Consider the following 20,791-nt stretch of genomic DNA (forward strand, 5'->3'; position numbering starts at 1 on the left):
TTTTGTCCTGGCTGTTTTCAACAGTTTTTTTTGTTTTTGTTTTTTTTAACATTACATTTTGTTTTGCTTTGTTTTTTTATTATCTGATACTATACTGATATTGTCTAGCATTTGTTTTTTCTTCACAGCACTGTAGCTATCTGCAATGTTTTGTCCTGGCTGTTTTCAACAGTTTTGTTTTGTTTTTTAACATAGTATTTTGTTTTGCTTTTTAAATTATTATTATCTGATACTATGCTGATATTGTCTAGCATTTTTTTTTTTTCTAGATGTCCCTTGAAGTTAATTCCAGTACCAGACAACTATACAAAACTTCAGGATTTAATGTGTACGTGCTCTGGGAATGTTGTGGACAAAAGGGTTTCGTTCCAAAGAGTTTATGGATTTTAAATGGGGAAAAGATAAGGAAGTAGCTCCTATGTGAGCCCATGTGAGACTGTTTATGATGGTTCCCTTTCTTCAGACTCATTCATGCCAATGCTACTTCCAAAAGGGAAAATACTCTGGAAGATTGCTTGGTCTTCTAACTCAATTTATCAAAAATATTCTTAGCATTAAAAAAAAAAAAAAACCATGATAAACATTACTAGTTTCATTTGAAAAGAATGGAAAGGTAGAAAGAAACTTATGGATTCTTTCCTTTCCCAAATCAAGAGAATTGGTTGGATAAAATGCCCTTTATTTTGTGAATTTTGTAATGTTCCTATCCAAGTTGGCAGGAAAGAGCAGATGGCCTTTTTCTTCTTCATTGATTTTACTGGGCAGGAGAAAATCCCAAATTACCAAAGATATGAGGGGAAAGTTTGAGAAAAATTAGAGTCAGAAAATGCAAAACCAAGATGTACTAGGTTTATCCAGAGAAACAGAACCAATAGAATGTGTGTTCATATAGAAATATATTTATTCATTCTAAATAATTGGCTCACCCAATTCTAGAGGCAGGCAAGTCCAAAATCTACAAAGTGGCCAGCAGACAAAGACACAGGAAAGAGCTGAGGTTGCAGTTTGAGTCTGAAGACAGTTTATTGCAGAAATCAGCAAGAGCAGATGAAGTTTGATGACAGTCTGCTGGAAAATTTCCTCTTGCTGGAGTTTGGGGTGGTGATAGAATAGGATTTATCAAGCCTTTTTTTCTATTAAGCTTTCAGCTAATTAGATGAAACCAACTCACATTATGTAAGGTAATCTGCTTTACTCAAAGTCCAATAATTTAAATGTAAATCCCATCCAAAAGCACCTCACATAAATATCGAGAATAAAGTTGGACCAAATGTCTGTGTAATGTGACCCAGCCAAGTTGACACATAAAATTAAGCATCACAGGGATAAATTACTTTAAGTTAGAGAAAAGAGCTAAATAATGAGAACACATAGGCACGTAGAGGGAAAAACACACACTGGAGTCTATCAGGGTGGGAGGTGGGAGAAGGGAGAGGATCAGAAAAAATAACTAATGGATACAGGTTTAATACCTGGTGATGAAATAATCTGTATAACAAACCCCCACATTTACCTATGTAACAAGCCTGCACATCCTGCTCATGCACCCCTGAACTTAAAAGCTAAAAAAAAAAAAAAGAGAGAAAAGACATAAATACTGAAAAGGAAAATTGCAGAAAATTCTACTCTACTTAGGATAGTAAATTCTTAGACTGAAGGATTAAGATGAAAAAGGATTGCTAGGAATGCACAATGTCCTGTTTGTAGAAGATGCACAGAAAGATGCTTTATAGTTCTAGGGTTTAATTTTAAGCAGCAACATTATTAGCGAATCTATAAAGCTCTTATTGTGAACCAAACACTCACCTAGATATTTTATACATATTAACTGACTGAATAATTATAATAAATTAGGAAGCAGAATTTATTATCCCATTGTTACAGATGAACTATCTGTAGCATGGAGAAGTTACATAAATTGCCCAAGGTCATAAACTTAATATATCTCAGACCTGGATTTGAACCTAGGACACCTCATGTTGGAGCCTGTGTTCTTAACCACTATCTTCTAATACCTTTGATTGTTGTAGCCGAGATTTTTTCACTTGACTTTGAATTCACTGCTGTAATATTGACAGTACTAGCACAGCATGCCCTAGTTTGCTTGAGGAGAACTTGGGGTGTAAAGTCAGAATCACCATGCCTGATCCTGTTTTCCAATTTGCCAAATCAGGACAATTACTACTTGGAGTTATTAGGAATTAAAGATAAAGTAACCATCACAGTGCCTTGTACTCAATAGAATACAACAGTTTATTTCCTGTCTCTTCTTCCTGCCTTCCTTCCTGGTAACAATTTATTCCGCCTACCTAATGTCTCTATAGATGTTTTAAGTGTTCTGAGAAAGGTGTGCATGCTATGTAAGTCAGAATTTCAAATCAAAGGGCTAGAGAACATTATGACCAGGGAATACCTGACATAGGAGTCATACATTGTTGAATGAATATGACTTAGGTTAAGACAGAATTAAAAACATGAATGGTTTAAGTGGAAAAAAACAAACTCAGTTTCTCCCATTATACTCTCACAGCATGCTTCTGACACCACATGTGTGGGGATTTTTTCCACCAGGAAGCAATTAATTTTGTAGCAGAGACCAGCCAGGTGTCTTCTACTCCAATTCAATTCTGAGACTCTCTAACCTGAGATAGCATCACATCCCACAGATTGAGGACTCAGAGCCACAAGACAGCCCACATGTCAGACACTAGTCACAAATCCAGGCTTCCAGAACTTCAGACCAACTGGCTCAGCTTCAAGTTTGGTTTCCACAACCTCTTTGTCAGGTTCCGTTAATTTGCTATAGTAGCTCACAAAAAGGGAAGCAAAGAAATACGTAGGGTGAGATCTGGAAGGATCTTGAGCACAGGAGCTTCAGTTTCCATGGAGTTGGGGTGTGCCCTGCCGACACATGAATGAATTCCTCTTCACCTTCCTGTAAGCCTCTGTCAGTTCAGCTATCCAGAAGGTCACCGTAGCCCCTCCTCTTGGCCCTTTTCTTGAGACTTCATTGTATAGGCATGATTGAAGCATGGACAACCATGTAGAAATGTGATTGGACAAAAAGGGTGTGATCTAATACTAGTAGACTGAGTGGGAAAACCCAGCAAGGTCTGCCTGTTCAGATTCTTCTTGGTATCTCTGTACAACATTCTTTCCTTCTGAGTATGGAGCAGAACCCCTTCTGAAATTAGTCTATGACTTACAATCAGGCAAGGTGGGTCAGAGAATATCTTGATGGCCAGCTCCAAGACATAAAGGCAAGGGAAGAATATATTTTAAGCTTCTATGGACAGCCTTGGCTAGAAAAAGGAGCAGGTGAAAGGAGGGCAGGAGAAGGTCAGAGAGATTCTGTTTTCTGAGTCTTGTTTCTAAGGCCTAAAGTACCCCAACATTATAACCAGAGACTTTTACCTTTATCGCTAAGAGTCTGTTCCAAAGTTGCTTCAGGAATCAAAGACAAAAGATACTTTAACAAAAGATATCATTTTAGTCACTTAGTAAATAACAAGGACTATGGGGGTTATGAGATGGAAACCATGGAAGAAAATCAATACACACATATATATATTTCGTATGGTATAAGATGAAGAAAAACATTATTTCTTTTTTAACTTGCAGAATCCTTACCTCTTCCTTAAAGTAAGGAATAATGTGATATTATAGGCTTTTGTTTATGGTTAAGTTAACATAAAATTTGCTTTGTAAATACAGCAAAGGATTTAACCCAAAAGGTTAAACCTAATTATGTCAATATATTTTACATTCCAGAGATTGACCCTAATTATGTCATATTTATTTTACATTTCAAAGAATTTTTTAAATTTTATTACACTTAAGCATATATATAAGCTTACATATATATACACTATGTTTAGATAGATATGTAGGTAGGTACATAGATAGATAATTATCTTTAGATTAGTACCCAACAGTGGGATTTTTATTCCTTATCTGTTTGAAAGCAGGTTCTCAAAAAAAAAAAAAAAAAAAAAAAAAAAAATTGGCAAGACTGGAGCCATTTTCACCTAAAAATGCTTCTCAATTTTTTTCTTGACTGTGATTTTTTCTTCTAAATCTAAAGCCAAGCTGATAATTTATTTTTAATAAGAATGCTATTTATTTCAACTAGATTTTTCATAGTACTTAGCATAACTGTATATAATCACGGATTTATAAATTTTTCATTTCTTTTTTTCTAGATGGATTTTTATCTTTGATTATATTAATAAGATAAAAACTGAAATCTAAGATAACATCAATGAAATTATCCTATTTAAAACAAATTACTTTTCTTTACTATGTTATTTGGAAGCAGCCTTTCCTTCTGTTTGATTTAATTTGAACTTGATTTATCGATAAATTTCCTTAAAATTTCTGACATATGGATACACAATCTCTTATTTCATCAATGAGTTAGGATCATCACAGTAGATTTCTGGAAAATAGTTGTGTATATATGCCTAAAGTACCCTATTGTCTACAATTTCTCTTACTGGCTTTTAATTCTTTATGCCTTTAACCCCTGTATATGTCTATCACGGTTAATGCAGACATTCCACAACAATTTATTTTTCTTCTCAGTTAAAAGGAGATTTTTGTTTGGTTTGGATTGTTGTTGTTGTTGTTACAAGAAACAAAAACTTACTCAAATAAGCTCAAGCTAGTGTTTTTTTAATGTGCCACTCTGGTCCCACAGACACCCATAGACAGATCAAGATATATCCAGGCCTCCCATAGAGTGCAAGTGGGAACTTGAAAGCCATTAGGATGGATATTTCTATTTATCATGGACCAGAAGTTCTTTCCATCATTAGATGTCCGTTCCTTTCTGTGTGCCTGAATCATTTTGTTTTTTTAATTTACTGCTGAATCTGAAAAGTTAACAGACTTAGTCTCATGGCTTCCAAATTCTAAATTTCTAAATGGTAAATCTATTGCCCTAACTCATATTTTGATTAGAGCTTCAAAAGTCATAGGAAATGATGCAACCTACATCTTCTCCATACTTAACATCAAAAGAGTTATGTCCTATATATTTTAAATATACATCAATTGTATCTGTTCCTCTCTTGTCATGATTATGGGTGTTTCTCTATTTTAGAACCCCCTTGCCTCTAGCTCAACTTTTATGGTGCCTTCTACCTGATACCATTGCCTACAACTTTTAACTGATTTCATTGCATTTTCCAGGACACCATGAGTGTGCTTTTCCTAACTGTTGGGAATGAGGACTATCTGCCTGTAGGATATTGATGAGAATAATGGAGAATAGTAAGGAAGAATGAAAAATCATGGACTGTGGAATCAGGTAGACCAGATTTGTAATCTTGGCTCTTTCAATGAGTTATTTGTCACTATGAAATTCGCTTAACTTCTAAAAAGCTCTAAGTTCTTAATCTGAAAAATGTGTGGATTTTTGCAGTTAAAATAGAACGTAAAATAGAATTATTCAAGAATAGGACAAGAAACCTGATAAAATGGAATGTTTTTTCATGAATACATGAATACCCGAGAACCCAGAAACTAGTCTGATTCTTGATGTAATAACTAAGAATTATCCTATGTCAGCATACTCCGAATAGTTTCAAAATGTGTCCTTCAGTAATTTTATAGTTGATATTTCACATAATTATTATTTTACAACCTATTCTTCTCACAGTATTATTTGGACATGCAAATGAGACCTAATTACTAAATAGGACAAAATTATTATAGATATTTATATTAAAATACTATATTTAAGGGTGCTGGAATGCTACTGGGGCTAACTTCTGTATCTGCTTATCATTTTCTAAAAAAGTACTTTGAACCTACAATGAAAATACAGCTACATTCCGGGTTTTTCCAGTGTGGATATGTTTTGTGCTATTTGTAGCATCTGAACAGTAATACGTGTGTGGTTAGAGAAAATTCTAGTGGCTGTCACCAGTGGGAAAGGTGGTGTAGAGGAAATTAACTTGAAGCAAGGAAATAATAACAGCCTGAAACATGGATTTTCATTTTTATTTAGACAGTAATGTTCCCAGTCAATAATAGCATTTGAGGTGCCATTTATTTGAGATTTGGTTTCAACAAAGTTCCCAATTGCAGATGTTATTAATTTCCCTCAGAAACCACAGACTACCACATATTGCATAATGTTTGATTTATCTCTTTCAGAATATCGCACAAAATTTTATTTTCACTGGGGAAAAAGCAAAATAGAAAAACCATAAAAAAATGATTACTGTGAAAACTGGGTATTCTTTACTTTGGTTGTAAAACTTTGGTTTTAATATCAAAATTAAATTTTATAGGAACCCAAACCTAAAAACACAAAGCTGAAAAACAAATTATACTTAGCCATTTAAGCTCCCATGTCTTGTGCCCTACATATTACTTACCCAATTTATATTATCAATTTCAAGATATAACATTTAGCAATTAATAGCTGAGAAAGAGTAATGGTACTCAAAGTTTAAAATAAGGCAACTTAAAATGTATACAGTAGAAATATTTAGAATGATTTCTTAAAACTTCATTTTTTAATAGCAAGTTTTTATTTACATGTCCATAAGAATCCATGTTTTTCAGAAAAGCCAGGGTCTCTGTCATTCCTCAATACTAAAGTCACATTTCTGTGTGTTACCATCTCCATTCAACTGTGTCTAGCTGTCCCTGGACCAGGCTTATGTCTAGGCTAGACAACTAAGCAGCTAGCACATTTAAATAATACAAATTGGCCTTCTAGCCCTTAGGTGAAATCAAACTGACCCAAACTGATATGACTGCTATCACCTAAGGAATGGAAAGATACTGAAAAAATAGCCTCAGGTAATCTGCATCACACAATTAGAATTCTGGAATGATGGACTGAGTCTATGAAAAGAGAAATTCCTCCTGTCCTTCAAGGTAGTTCTGTATAATGCAGTGGAAATATATAATGTCCTCATATTAAAAGGGAGATATCACTTAAGAGTTTTTCTATGTAAAGTTGGAGTGACTATATATCCCCCTAAATCAAGCTTCAAATGAAAGAAAATGTCCAGTGGAAAGAGAAGTTGCTTAGCACAAATCCATCAAAGCGAGATCAAAATCCAGAAGGGAAAGGGATTTTTAAATACCATAAATGGTGTAGAAAGAGTTGTCAGACAACTCTTGGGAGGTATTGGGAAGTCCTTACATACCTTTTTGCCATAATTGGAAATGTATGAACTATGAAAAAGGATAGGTTGTGACAGAAGAATTCAGTGAGAAAAAATATATATATAACGGAAATTATAGCAGCAAAAAAGATTGTGAGAAAATCTTACAACAACACCAAAAGAAAGATTCAGTATAATTTCTCCTGGTCTTGGTTTACTTAAACTCTATAGTGAGTGAGCAACTGAGCAAGCGAGAATGGCAACAGATATATAAAAGAAAATTTAAATTTTAAAAATTCCATAATAGGCAAGTGAAAGAGTTAAGAATGCCTAGGGAATTAGAGAAATCTAGATAGTGACTAGCATCTTTTGAGATGTATAACTTAGTCCTTGAAGAACTAAAATATTTTACTTGCACTGTTGAAGTTAACCACCAAGAGAGTATAATCTTTCTGGGATTATGATTTGTCTGAATAATAAACTATTGAAAGAGATGCAAAAGTAAAACATATAATATTGTGTCACTTCATCTATCTCTCCTATGATTTTACTGGGCCCTTATAATTGGTTATAATTCACATTTTTAGTGTATCAACTTGGTCTGAATATATTTATTATATCGGGTTGGCAGTAATGTTAAGTATTTAGACTGGATGGTAAGCCACACCACTATCTCTCATTTCACATAAAATTTTAGATTGTACATACATAAGGGAAAATGTAATTCACATTAATGTAGACTATTCCATGCCTAATTTTCAAGTTTATAGCCAAATGACACTGCTAATAAACCCTTTGTTTACTTCTGTTTAACCAAGTGGTCTTCCATTTATTAATTATATAAATGTTACTTTAGAAGTATTACAGATTTCAAGTCTGCTTTTTGAACTCTGGATTTCTTATTGAAAATAAATATATCTGCTTATTTCCCTTTTTAAGAGTGTGAAAAATAATATCTATATCTATATCTATCTATCTATATATACACACAGACACACAACAGTGCATACAATTGTATAATGCAACATATCGCATAACTGAAATCAATGCCATGTAATCACCATCTAGGTTGGAAAGAAAATTGCACCTCTCCAGAAATCCCTCATGATTTCTTGTCTAAACACATATCCTCTCTCAGGAGTAACAACCCTTCTAACTTTTATGGTAATTGGCTTTTACTTTTCTTTGTATTTTTACCACCAATATGTGTGCCCGAAAGATCTACAAATAACACGTATGATGGCTTTGATGGTAATTACTTTTTTGTTTTTATTCTAGTTTTACTGCCTGTTTGTACGTTTCTGTAACAGGGTTATTTATTTATTTATTTAGAGACAGGGTCTCACTCTATCACTCAGGCTGGAGTGTAGTGGTGCCATTATAGTTCTCTGCAGCCTCAAAATCCTGTGCTCAAGGCATATTCCCACCTCAGCCTCCTGAGTAGCTGGGATTACAAGTATGAGCCAATGCTCCCAGCTATTAATGTATCTTTGACCTTTTTATGAATGTACTCGCATTGAATATTTTATTTTATGTTTTCATCACATGCAATGGTACAAGTTCCTAGGCAATTTCATTCAATAAAAAGAAAATGTTGCAGAAAAGAACACATATCTAGAGTAGCTAGTGCCTCTAGGATTTAAGGAGAAGACAGAAAAAATGAAAGAAGATCAGCGCTTAAAAATAATTGAGTAAAGTTTCTATGATTTCAAGAGACTAAATCTAAGACCAAAAGAGCTTGGAAAATTCAGCATGGATAAATAATAAGGAAACAAAACTAATAAACTCCTCCCCAACCAAACTGCATAAAACAAAACAAGAACTCTAGCATATTCTGGTCAAATCAGTGAAGCATAACTATAAAGAGAAAAAAATAAATTATGTGCTTTCAGGCACAACAAATAACTATTAGTACTTATAAAGTATAAAATATTAGTCTGGCATTACAAACTTGATGATTATTAACTAATATTCACAGATGATGGAAAGGATATGGCCATAACCAAATTATGCAATATCCTTCCAAGGTATCTATACTGAAGGGGAAAGACAAATCTATGCAAATAAACAAAATTTTAGAGACATCAAGCAGGCACTACCCCTGAAGAAGACACTTGAAAAATAATTTCAAGAAAAGTCAGGCTTCAGTGGAATGATAAACTAGCAATAAAGACTATAACAGATCTCCTGCAACAAAGCTTACACACAAGCCTCAAGAAAGTCAAGCTTATTCGCAGATAACTTATGTCTCAGCCATAAGAAAAATCATACAAGACCCAACATAAACTAAAAATTTACTAAAATTAAAAAAAAAAATAGAAAACATAATCTATGACTTAGGACGAAGTTAACAGCAATTTAGAAATGGTACAGGAATGACCAGTGAGTTTGATGATATAGCAATATAAACTATCAAAACTGATGCACAGAGAAACAAAATGCTGAATAATTTATATGGGAGATTCAGGGAGCTGTGGAGCAATATCAAATACTCTAAGAAATGTATTTGGAGACCCAGAAGGAGGGTTACAAATAAATATTTGAAAAAAATAGTTTCGGGAGCGACTTCTGTCTGTCATCCTTTAAAATTTCACTTTCTACCATGTGAATGACAATGTCTTACTCTTTACCTTTATTTATACTAACTTTAGGTTGGGGCTTCAGCTTTACTAACTTGGACAAGAGGAATATTATCATGTTTTCACAGTCAACTTGCCACAGGTTGAGAGCTTTTTTTAGCAAAGTTATTACCTTATCTTTACGCTTTTGAAGAGGTTGCAATTATACCAATTGTATCTCTGTGTTTAGAACATTATTGAACACTTGAAGAAGTAAACAATATGGATATCTGGAATTTTTCTATGTAAATTACATATTATTCATAATAATATAGTTTTCATGAAGACATGGTCTATGCCCCAAAGTGTAACGGCCAGTGTTTATCAAAATATTTTGCAAATGTTTAATAAGGTTCAACTATTTCTAGCCTGGAAGATCTTCAGTGCCTTCTAGTTTACTTCTTACAATGGACCAGTTACCTTATTAGGACCAGTTACTTGCCGTGTCTCAATTTATGATATCTGAGTTTAGATAGAAATGATGAAAATGTGGCAGGATTAAAACATCCATGAAAGGAGTTTTTCAAACAGAAGAAGCATAAAGCAAATGCAAATGTCATTAATACGTGACTAAACCTGAGGAATAGTCACAAAATTAAAAAAGAAGGCAAGTTGGGTTTGAGCATAGGGCACAGGGAGGACAACAGAAAAAGGAGTCGAGAAGAAAGCAACAGCCATATCATCTAGTGCTTTGTAGGGTAGTGAAATTGTTAATTTTAGGTGTCAACTTCACTGGATTAAAGAATGACCAGTTTCCTGATAAAGATTATTTTTTGGTGTGCCTGGGAGGGTGTTTCTAGAAGAGATTAGCATTTGAAACAGTGGACTGAATAAGGAAGATCTGCCCTCACTCGGTGAGGACTGGCACCATCTGAAGTTGCACATAGAACAAAAAGACAGAGAAAAGATGAAATAACTCTCTCTGTTTCCTTCTCTTTTCTGGAGTTGGGACATCCTTCTTCACTTGCTCTTGAACATCAGAAGTAGAGATTCTCTGGCCTTTGGACTCCAAGACTTGCACCAGCAGCCACCCAGTTTCTCAGGTATCAGACTCAGAGTGAGAGTAATGCCATCAGCTTCTCTGGCTCTGAGACCTTAGACTTGCACTGGGCTATGACACTGGTTCTCTGGTTCTCCAGCTTACAGAGAGCCTAGGACTTATTGGCCTTCACAATTGTGTGAGTCTATTCCTGAGATAAATCTATTTAGCTCTATGTCTATGTCTATGTCAAAGTCTCTGCCTGTATCTATATCCTATTGGTTTGTTTATCTGAAGAACCCTGATGAAAGAAGAGATAGCATAAAACTCTTTAACTTGTTAAATTTGTTTGGTGGGACTTTTGCCTCTGATTTTGATGGAATAGCTTACTTAGGCAAAGCTCCCACTGAGGGGGGAAAAAGAAGGCTAGATTTAGAAACAAAAAAGACAAAAGAAACCAAATAATCCCCAAACAGACAGACAACTTTAAAGGCAATGGGGAAGTAATGAAGCAAACAGAACTAGGGAAAACTGTCATTTCACAGCTGCACTGTCACTGAGCATTGCTGCTATTGGAAACTGGGCAGAGGACTGATAATGAGGATTATCACAGGGAGAGGGCAGAGGGATGTTGCTAGGAAATAAAGAATGCCTAGCTATTAACTCTCAATAATAAAAGGAAATAAAACAATAAAAATGGCACAATTTTAAATGGAGAATTCACTAGAAATGATCTCTGAATGATGAAGTATGTAAGTATGTGCCAAAGTTTTCACCATCATTATTCACCCAAAAAATACAAATCCATGTTGGGAGGCCGAGGCAGGTGGATTACCTGAGGTCAGAAGTTCGAAACCAGCCTGGCCAACATGGTGAAACCCCGTGTCTACTAAAAATACAAAAATTAGCCAGGTATGGAGGTGGGTGCTTGTAATCCCAGCTACTTGGGAGGCTGAGGCAGGATAATCGCTTGAACCCAGGAGGCAGAGGTTGCAGTGAGCCGAGATGGCGCCGTTGAATTTGAGCCTGGGCAACAGGAGCAAAACTCCACCAATAATAATAATAATAATAATAATAATAATAATAATAATAATGCAAATCAAATCTATAACAAAGTCAGAAAAGAAAAAATGATGGGAGATTGTGGAGTAACTGGAACTCATATTATTGGCAGTATAAAATGTTACAACCACTTTGGAAAAATCTCTGTAAGTTTCTTATAAAATTAAAGCTATACTACCCTATGATCTTACCATTCCAATCTTAAGTATTTACCCAAGAAAAACGAAAACATGTGTTCACAAAAAAATTGTCAAGAATGTTCATAGCAGCTTTACTCATAATAGCTTCAGACTGGAAACATTCCATGTCTATCAATAGAAGAATGAATAAATATATGTTGGTATATTAATAAAATGGAACCACCACATATAACAAACTACTGATACATGCAACGCCATGGGTTAATCTCTATAAACTTATGCTGAGTGAAAGAATCCTTAAACAAAAGGATAATATTGTTTGATTCAATTTTTGTGATCTTATAGAGTAGAGAAAACTTATCTTTAGTAGAAAAAATTAAGAATTACCATTCCTTCTGTGCACATGGTTCATGGGTTAATTTAAAGGGCATTAGAAAATGGTAATGGTTAGTTTTATGTGTCAACTTGACTAGGCTAAAAGATGCCAGGATAGAACAGGGATAGCTGGCAAAACATTGTTTCTGGGTGTGTCTGTGAGGGTATTTCTGGAAGAGATTAGCATTTGAATTGGTACATTGAGTAAAGAAGATTGCCTTCACCAATGTGGGCAGACATCGTCCAAACCACAAAGGTTCCAAATATAACAGAAAAGCAGAGGACAAACTAATTTTTTTTTTTTTTTTTTTTTTTTTTTTTGCTGAGACATCCAGATTTTTCTGCTCTCCAACAACATCATAACCCCTGCTGAAGGTTCTTGGGCTTTTGGAGTCTAGGACTTACAACAAAATATCCCTACTTCTCAGGCCTTTGGATTCAGATTTAATTACAACATTGGCTTTCCTGGTTCTCCAGCATGGAGAGACAAGATGGCAGGTCTTGAGATTTCTTGGCTTCTATAACCACATGAGCCAATGCTCATAATAAATACCAGTTTCTCTCTCTCTCTTGCTCTCTCTCTTTAATTTATAACAGCTCCCATTGGTTCTGTTTCTTTACAGAACACTGAGTAACAAAAAAATATTCTGGGATGATGTTAATATTCTACGTCTAAGAAGTTTATACAGTATATCACTTAAGACTGTTTCTCTCAACCTTTATAATTAGAGGAATAACTTGACTTATTTTTTTAAAAAACAGATTCCCATGTCTTTTTTTCAGAAGATCCTTGCTTAATAGTTCTGGATTGCCATTCATCATTTTTATAAAATTATTTTAATTTGAAAAATATTGAAAAGTTTGCTTTTAAGAAATGCACAATACTTGCCTCCATGCTGCAAGCCTGGAAATTCTGTGGACTCTATCAATTTTTGCCACAGGAATATATTTTGACCATTTTTTTACTTTATCACTAATATTCAAAGTAATTTTTCACAATAACATTCATGTTTTTAAAATATGTGGCTTTTCATGATCTTCTTTTCAAAGTACTGGTCCTTATCTATAGGAAATTATAGTGTTAGGGAGCAAATAATAAAGTATGATTTTTAGAAATATTTTGAAAATAGTCAAGAAGTCTTATTTTCAAACATTAATCTGCAGTTACAAATACATTTTGAGGTTATACATTTCAGAATTTGGTAACAGCCACTTAATCATGTGGCCTTAATGCATCTAAACATTTTTCCTTAACAGTAAAAAAGAAAAAAAAAATAGTATTTGCCTATTAGTTAAGCATTGAATGATCAATTCTGTAAAAGGGCCATTTTCCAAACTATAAATGAAATATGAGTATCAGTTAGACTGCTCTGGATTTTATTTATAATTTATAACTTTTGAGCATCATGTGCAAGTGTTTAACAGAAAACATTTAGAATATAAACACTGTAAACAGGCCATTGCTTAATAAGGTAGATTTTCTGACAAGCTTGAAAATAAAGGTTTTATTCTATTTCTCTTCCAAAAGTTTATCATTCTGCATTTGCGTGTGTGTGTGTTTATATGTTCTGATGCAGACACACATGCACTAACAAAACAGATATTGTATGGATATTAATTGGTTCTTTCTAGAGTTTGGATATAGTTGACATCTGCTTATTTAAGAAAGCGGGAGAGAAGGGAGTCACTTGGTTAAAGTCGTCCACACTGTAATTTATATGGTCTTCTGTTTTTCACCTTCACACTCAGGATTGCTTCAACATGTTTTGATTGAACTTACCGCAACCTCAAGACTCCAAGTGCCCTGCGACTTTTCATCCAGTCACTTGAAAGCTGGGAGTTGTCAGGATCACCTAGATATATGCATAGCTCTCACAAGCAACATCAAATGTTCAGGCGGGAGCAGGGATTGGCTTATTTAATATTTTCCATCAAATATACATAAAAATAATCTTTGTGGATGAAAGGTGGAATCAACCAGGCTATTACTGTAACTAGAGGGAATTTAGTGCTGGTGTTAGAAAAAAAGATAAGTTTTATAAATACTGATACATTACAACAACCATGACACACAGTGTTTCTGGAGCAAATGGAATGTTTCCTACATGTTTAGTTTCTGAAATTGTGGTCTTGATAAGCATCTCACTCTTACACTGACATAATTTATTTTATTCTATTTGGCTAATAAAATGTTACTAGCAAAAAGGCAAAGCTTTCAATAAAACTACCTTTTGTCATCAAAAATATCAAATAGCCAGCTGGATGATTTTGTTGTTGATTTTTATACCAATTATTCCATTCTCAAAAGCAGTAGTTTTGCAGAAGTTCAGATACACTTGTTTTACTTATTAAAGTAGTTGAAAAGCATTTATTAATGAAGGGAAGATTAAAAAAGGAAATTATTCCTTCTCATTTTTAGTTTGTTTATTCTTTGACCAATGAATAAGTCTGTTGGTCTTCTACATACTTCATAGTTTACATAATTATATTTTCACAAAATTAGAATCACCCACATTCCTTTTGAAGACAGTTGTATACAATGAAATAAGAACTAATTTTGAAGCAAAACAAATCTACTTTAAGAAAGTTTATGAGAATATCAGTTCTCAGTCTCTCAATACCCGATTACTTCTGTGTGAAATAGTTGTAAACATGAAAGATAACTTGAGATTTTTTTAAATGGTGCTTATTTAAAGTATTTAACAGTATAAATTTAGAAAAAAAGCTTTTTCAGAAATTTTAAAGAGGAAGGGAACAATCAAAGGGACAAAATCATATCAATTTTTAGTATTTGTATTTAAATAATCCCTGAATTATTTCTTGAATTATTTGTTGTTTTACCTTTCACCTTACTATTCATGTCTAGAAGTAAAATTAGGCTGGCTGTTCTGTACTTATGTGAGTGATTAATTATTCAACTGTGTTCTTTTCATCATTTTAACTTGCAATACTCACCTTCTTTCAGTTTCCATTAAAACTAATTGGCTAATGTGATATGATAGGGCAGACAACACTTTGAGTATCCTTGAGTATATATTATTGAATCCTGTGGATATGAATATCTTGAAGTTATTTAGGCTTCTTGAATCCCTTTTCAATTGTTTTAGTTCAACTTACACTCTTTCCAACTCTGCTGGAATTTGTTTAGGTCATCTGATTACACACGATTTGTTATTATTATTTTTTGTAAATAAATTCTACTCGACTTTATCTTTATGCTATATTTTGTTGTTAAAATCTATCAAGATAATGAATATGTTGCTATTTCTTTCATTAATGAATTTCAAATATGTTTTAAATATATTTGTAGAATTTTGAGATTTGCTTTTGTTTCTTTTATAAAAAGGCCTATTTTATTTGTCTTTGCATTAGTCTTACTAATTCTTTATTTTATTTTATTTTATTTATTTTTTTAATTTATTTTTTATTATTATACTTTAAGTTGTAGGGTACATGTGCATAACGTGCAGGTTTGTTACATATGTATACTTGTGCCATGTTGGTGTGCTGCACCCATCAACTTGTCATTTACATCAGGTATAACTCCCAATGCAATCCCTCCCCCCTCCCCCCTCCCCATGACAGGCCCCTGTGTGTGATGTTCCCCTTCCTGAGTCCAAGTGATCTCATTGTTCAGTTCCCACCTATGAGTGAGAACATGCGGTGTTTGGTTTTCTGTTCTTGTGATAGATTGCTAAGAATGATGGTTTCCAGCTGCATCCATGTCCCTACAAAGGACACAAACTCATCCTTTTTGATGGCTGCACAGTATTCCATGGTGTATATGTGCCACATTTTCTTAATCCAATCTGTCACTGATGGACATTTGGGTTGATTCCAAGTCTTTGCTATTGTGAATAGTGCTGCAATAAACATACGAGTGCATGTGTCTTTATAGCAGCATAATTTATAATCCTTTGGGTATATACCCAGTAATGGGATGGCTGGGTCATATGGTACATCTAGTTCTAGATCCTTGAGGAATCGCCATACTGTTTTCCATAATGGTTGAACTAGTTTACAATCCCACCAACAGTGTAAAAGTGTTCCTAATTTCTCCACATCCTCTCCAGCACCTTACTAATTCTTTATATGATTTTTTTTTTCTCCTACCTTGAAAACATTCTGGAAAAAATTAACAAGGAATTTATTCTTAAGTTTTTATGAACAAATATTTCCATAAAGATGTATTTAGTTTCCAGTGTGGAAATATTGCCCATTTTCACTCTTTAAAATAACCTTTGGTTATTAAATTCAGTTTCATTGTTTAAACACAATGTACATGACACTTTTATATTTATATCTCAGACATCTCTTCAAAGACTTATAAAAATCTCTACACATGCTTATTTCGGGTAACTTCTAGACATCTAAATCTCAGCATGTCCATAATGAAATCCAATATTTACCCTCTTAATTCTAATATTTACCCTCAATCATTAGTAACTTTAGTTTTTCCGTTTCTAACATCAATAATCTTGGAATTATACTCGACTATTCTCTTTTCTCTCATGCTGCACCACACTCCAATCACTCAGGAAGCCTTCTTGCCTTCATATTTAAAATACATCCAGAACTTGAACACTTCTCACCAATGCACACTGATATTGGCTACCTTTACCTCTCTCTCACTCTCTTAAATTAAATTTATCCTTCTAACAGTTCCTCCTTTTTCTATTATTAGAAGACTAGCCATAGCATTCCTGTCAAATCACAAATTCAATTGTAAAGTCTTTCTCATTTCTTTCAGTTCCCTTATTCTTCCTCAAACACAGTGTATTTTCATCTTAGGGTTTTTGCTCCAGCTGTTGTCTCAACCTTGCATATTCTTCAACACGTCCACTTGGTTAATTGCCTTATATTCTGCAAATCTTCATGTGAATCTCATCTATCCAAGAAAGATTATCCTGATCATCCTATTTAATATTATACTTCAAGTATCTCCACTTTCTACTAATCAGCATTCCTCATTTTCCTCATCTTTTTTCATCTTTATTCCAGTCCTTATCAGTATCTAACATAATATAAAATTTATTCACTTTTAATATTTATTGTTTATCTCTGAGTATTAGCTGTTTATTATCTGTCTTTTCCAGTATGATGAAAATTCTATGCAAATACATTTTAATACACTAATAAACAAAGATGTTTATATTGTTAATAATGTTGCCAAAAGGCAACATGATGTCTTTGTTTACTAATATACTAAAATATAGTCTGGTGATAGTGAATTCTCATAAAATGTTGGTTGAATGAATAAACAAATAAATAAATGAGTAGTTTATTTGTCTGTATTTGAGTATTACTCATGTTTTTAGGAGATTAATTCTTCTTGGACCAGCTACGTTCATGAGGTTTGTACAGAGGTAGAGTCAGGGTCCCCTTCAAAGGAAACAAGAATTCTTTTTATAACAATGTGTATATATGTAAATTAATTTCTAGTTTTCATACCTAAAATATAAGCTCATAATTTAGAGGGATTGTCCTGTATTCTATTTATTGCTCCATCTTACATAAATTGACTTTCTATGTGATTCATAATTTAGTCTTCCACACTCACTTCAAAGGGCATTCAAGGATATTCTCACTTCTGGCTAACTCAATTTTATCCCATTTTTCTGAATTGGATTTTTTTTTTCCTTTCATGTTGTGTGACTCACTTAAGAGAAAAAAATAAAATAAATAATAATAATAATAACAATATTAACTAACATTTAGAAGCAATAACAATAACAGCTCACATTCCAAAAATGCTTATTATGTGCCTTGTATAGTTCTAAGTGATATGTGTAGATATACAGATATATAGTAACTCATTTAATTTTCACAGTTACACTATGAAATAAGTCATACATTAGGATAGATTTTACATTGAGACAATTAAGGCAAACATTTTAGGTCAATTTGTTTAAGTTAAAAAATATTTTAAGTGTTATAGATGAGATTTATAATTTAATGTCTCTGTGCTCTTGAATGTCATGCACAGAAATCCCATCTGTCTCATTTCATTAGATGCACATCTTTGAATACTCCCTATTTTAAAGACAGAAATGGAAAAAGTAAAGAATTTTATTTCATCCAGGCTATGGTAATAGACATAGACCACAGATGTGCAGAACAGAGTATCTTAGCAGGATGCTTTGCCTTACACTTTTATAAGGAGCAGTGGACAAGGTGTAGTTGAAATAACTTAAATTGAGGATCAATTTTGCAACTGAGGAACATCTCTGTGAGTCAGCTAAACAAGAAATGTGTATCTATGTGTCTAGCTTGTTTAGAGAGAAAAAACAGTTCAGCTAATCATTCATCAGACAAAGAATGGGAAGTTAAAGGGTCTTTGTCTGCCTTTGTTAGGTTCAGAAAAAATGAGAAAGATATCTGTTCATCCTTGTCACAGGAAAGCAGGGAGACATCCATATGTGTTATGGAAACCATGCAAAATAATGGGGAGTAAGTCTAAGTAGTCACACGAGGAAGGGTGGTTCTCTGTGGTAAGCCATTTCCATAATAGGAAAGGTTGGGGGGATTTCTTAACCACAGCTGTTTTCAGGGCTCATGTGAAGTTCAAGTCTGTCAACTTTATGGACTTTCCATACCTCTACTTAACCTTCATTGCATTTGTACAGTTTTCTTTTTGTATTATACTTTGGGGTTACAGATATCTCCTAATATTATTTAAACATTCTGAAAGAGAAGGTGAAATTTTTTTCTTGATTGTGCTATTTAAAACTGGAAGGTCTAAAAATAAATATTGTGTCTAACACCAAAGAAACATTTTAAAAAGCAGTGAAAGTATTTCCATAATACATATGTTACTTATTTCTGTTCTTTTATATACTGGTTTCTTTTTTTGGCACTTTTTAAAAATTTCCTGGAGACTTGTTCTCATAATGGCTCATGTAGAAATTTTATAATCATGTTAGTTGTAAGAACTGTGTTTTATTCTCTACAAAAATTCATTCATGAAGATATCCTTACTATTTTGTTAAGCCCTATAGAATCAAAACAAAATTTAAAATTCCAGTTAGTTATATGAAAAAATTATTACTGGAGTATATTTTCTTTAAACAATTACCAAAAATATTTGGTATTTAATTTATTTTTTACAAATTCACAATATAATTTGAGTAAATATAATTATAAGCTATGAAGTAAAATATAGACCTGTATGAATTGGTTGGGATTGTTCATTTGATTATTGTTGTATAATATATTACAAACATATTAAATATGTGTTTTTCCATTCTTTTTTATTATTTCAAAAGAATATTTTTTGTTTGGCTTCCTTATGGAATGGGTTTTTTATTGGAATTCACAACTTGAACACTTAATTCATTATCTATAAGCTTCCAAGTGTGTGAATAAACTTCTATTCAGACAAGAAAAGTCCAAGAAGAACTCAAAAATAATTATAATAACTTTGTAAGGACATCAGGAAGGCCCCACTGACCATGTACCTCCCTTAAAATTGAACTAAAGACTCTGTATTTTGCTAAAACTAATAATCATGGTATTAATTGTTTTTATAAAAACCTTCCTTATTTTCACCAAAAATGTGATTTTATTTCAGCATGTATTTTATGTATTTACTATACCATAAGTGAAAAATAAGTGTGAGGCCTTTTGTAATATTACTGACCATATATTTCCACCTTGAGGGAGCTAAGTTGGGGAGCAAAATTACAAAGTATTTACATGTGTAGTAATGTAAGAAATTGATACCATATCCTTTCATCTCTATGAGGCATATATACATTTTCTCACTTTGTGGGAATAGGTTATAGCGGATGACCGATATTTATTTTCAAAAATAAACGGCTACCAATTAAAGTGATCAACCAAGTATGAGTCTCCAATATTAAAAATTATATTACCCAGAAATTTGGAGAAGTCACAATAATTATGTCATTATTTGAACAGGGTTTCCAAATTCAGCGCCTCAAACTCAATGGAAATAAGAAAAAATAAGAAAAAAAATGAGCAGGGTTTAGTTGAAAGAAAAAGGAGATGATTAAACAGCTGGAAAATCAGGTTAGTGAGTACAAACTAAGGGAATTATATTCCCTTGACTTAGACAAAAGACAGCTAAAGAGACTAAATAATCATATGAAATGAAGTGGTGTGCATAATTTGGTAAAGGTGACCAACTGTTTTGCATTTGCACAAGTGGAGAACCACAGAACTGAAATAAATTGCAACAGAAATGAGTCAGACTATCAATTAGAACCTGTCAGTGATTACTTTAACCATTGTATTCAAGTTTATAAAATATTCTCCATAGAATTTCAAAGAAAGAGGTATACGGACTATTTTAGTCCATTTGGGCTACTCTAACAAAATACCCTAAACTGGGTAACTCATAAAAAACAGAAATGTGTTTTTCACAATTCTGGAGGCTGAAAATTCCAAGATCAAGGTACCACCAAGTCAGTGTTTGGTGAGGGCCCATTTTCCTGGTTTATAGAGGGCATCTTCTCACTGTGTTCTTAC

General features: G+C 33.3%; 1 long non-coding RNA gene across 3 annotated transcripts in view; it reads left to right on the forward strand.

The window, feature by feature from the left end:
• The window catches only part of LOC105473272 (uncharacterized), a 240,510-nt gene extending 225,374 nt beyond the window's left edge, over positions 1 to 15,136 (forward strand). For 2 of the 3 annotated variants that reach the window (XR_011609007.1, XR_011609009.1), the window contains 2 exons: positions 5,194 to 5,311; positions 14,051 to 15,136. This is a non-coding gene — a long non-coding RNA (uncharacterized lncRNA). Of the gene's footprint in view, positions 1 to 269; positions 1,545 to 5,193; positions 5,312 to 14,050 lie in introns of those variants that run through there. The other variant, XR_011609008.1, reaches the window with a different exon arrangement.
• Positions 15,137 to 20,791: the final 5,655 nt, after the last annotated feature.

The sequence above is a fragment of the Macaca nemestrina genome, chromosome 10 (genome assembly GCF_043159975.1).
Source record: "Macaca nemestrina isolate mMacNem1 chromosome 10, mMacNem.hap1, whole genome shotgun sequence".
NCBI lineage: Eukaryota > Metazoa > Chordata > Mammalia > Primates > Cercopithecidae > Macaca > Macaca nemestrina.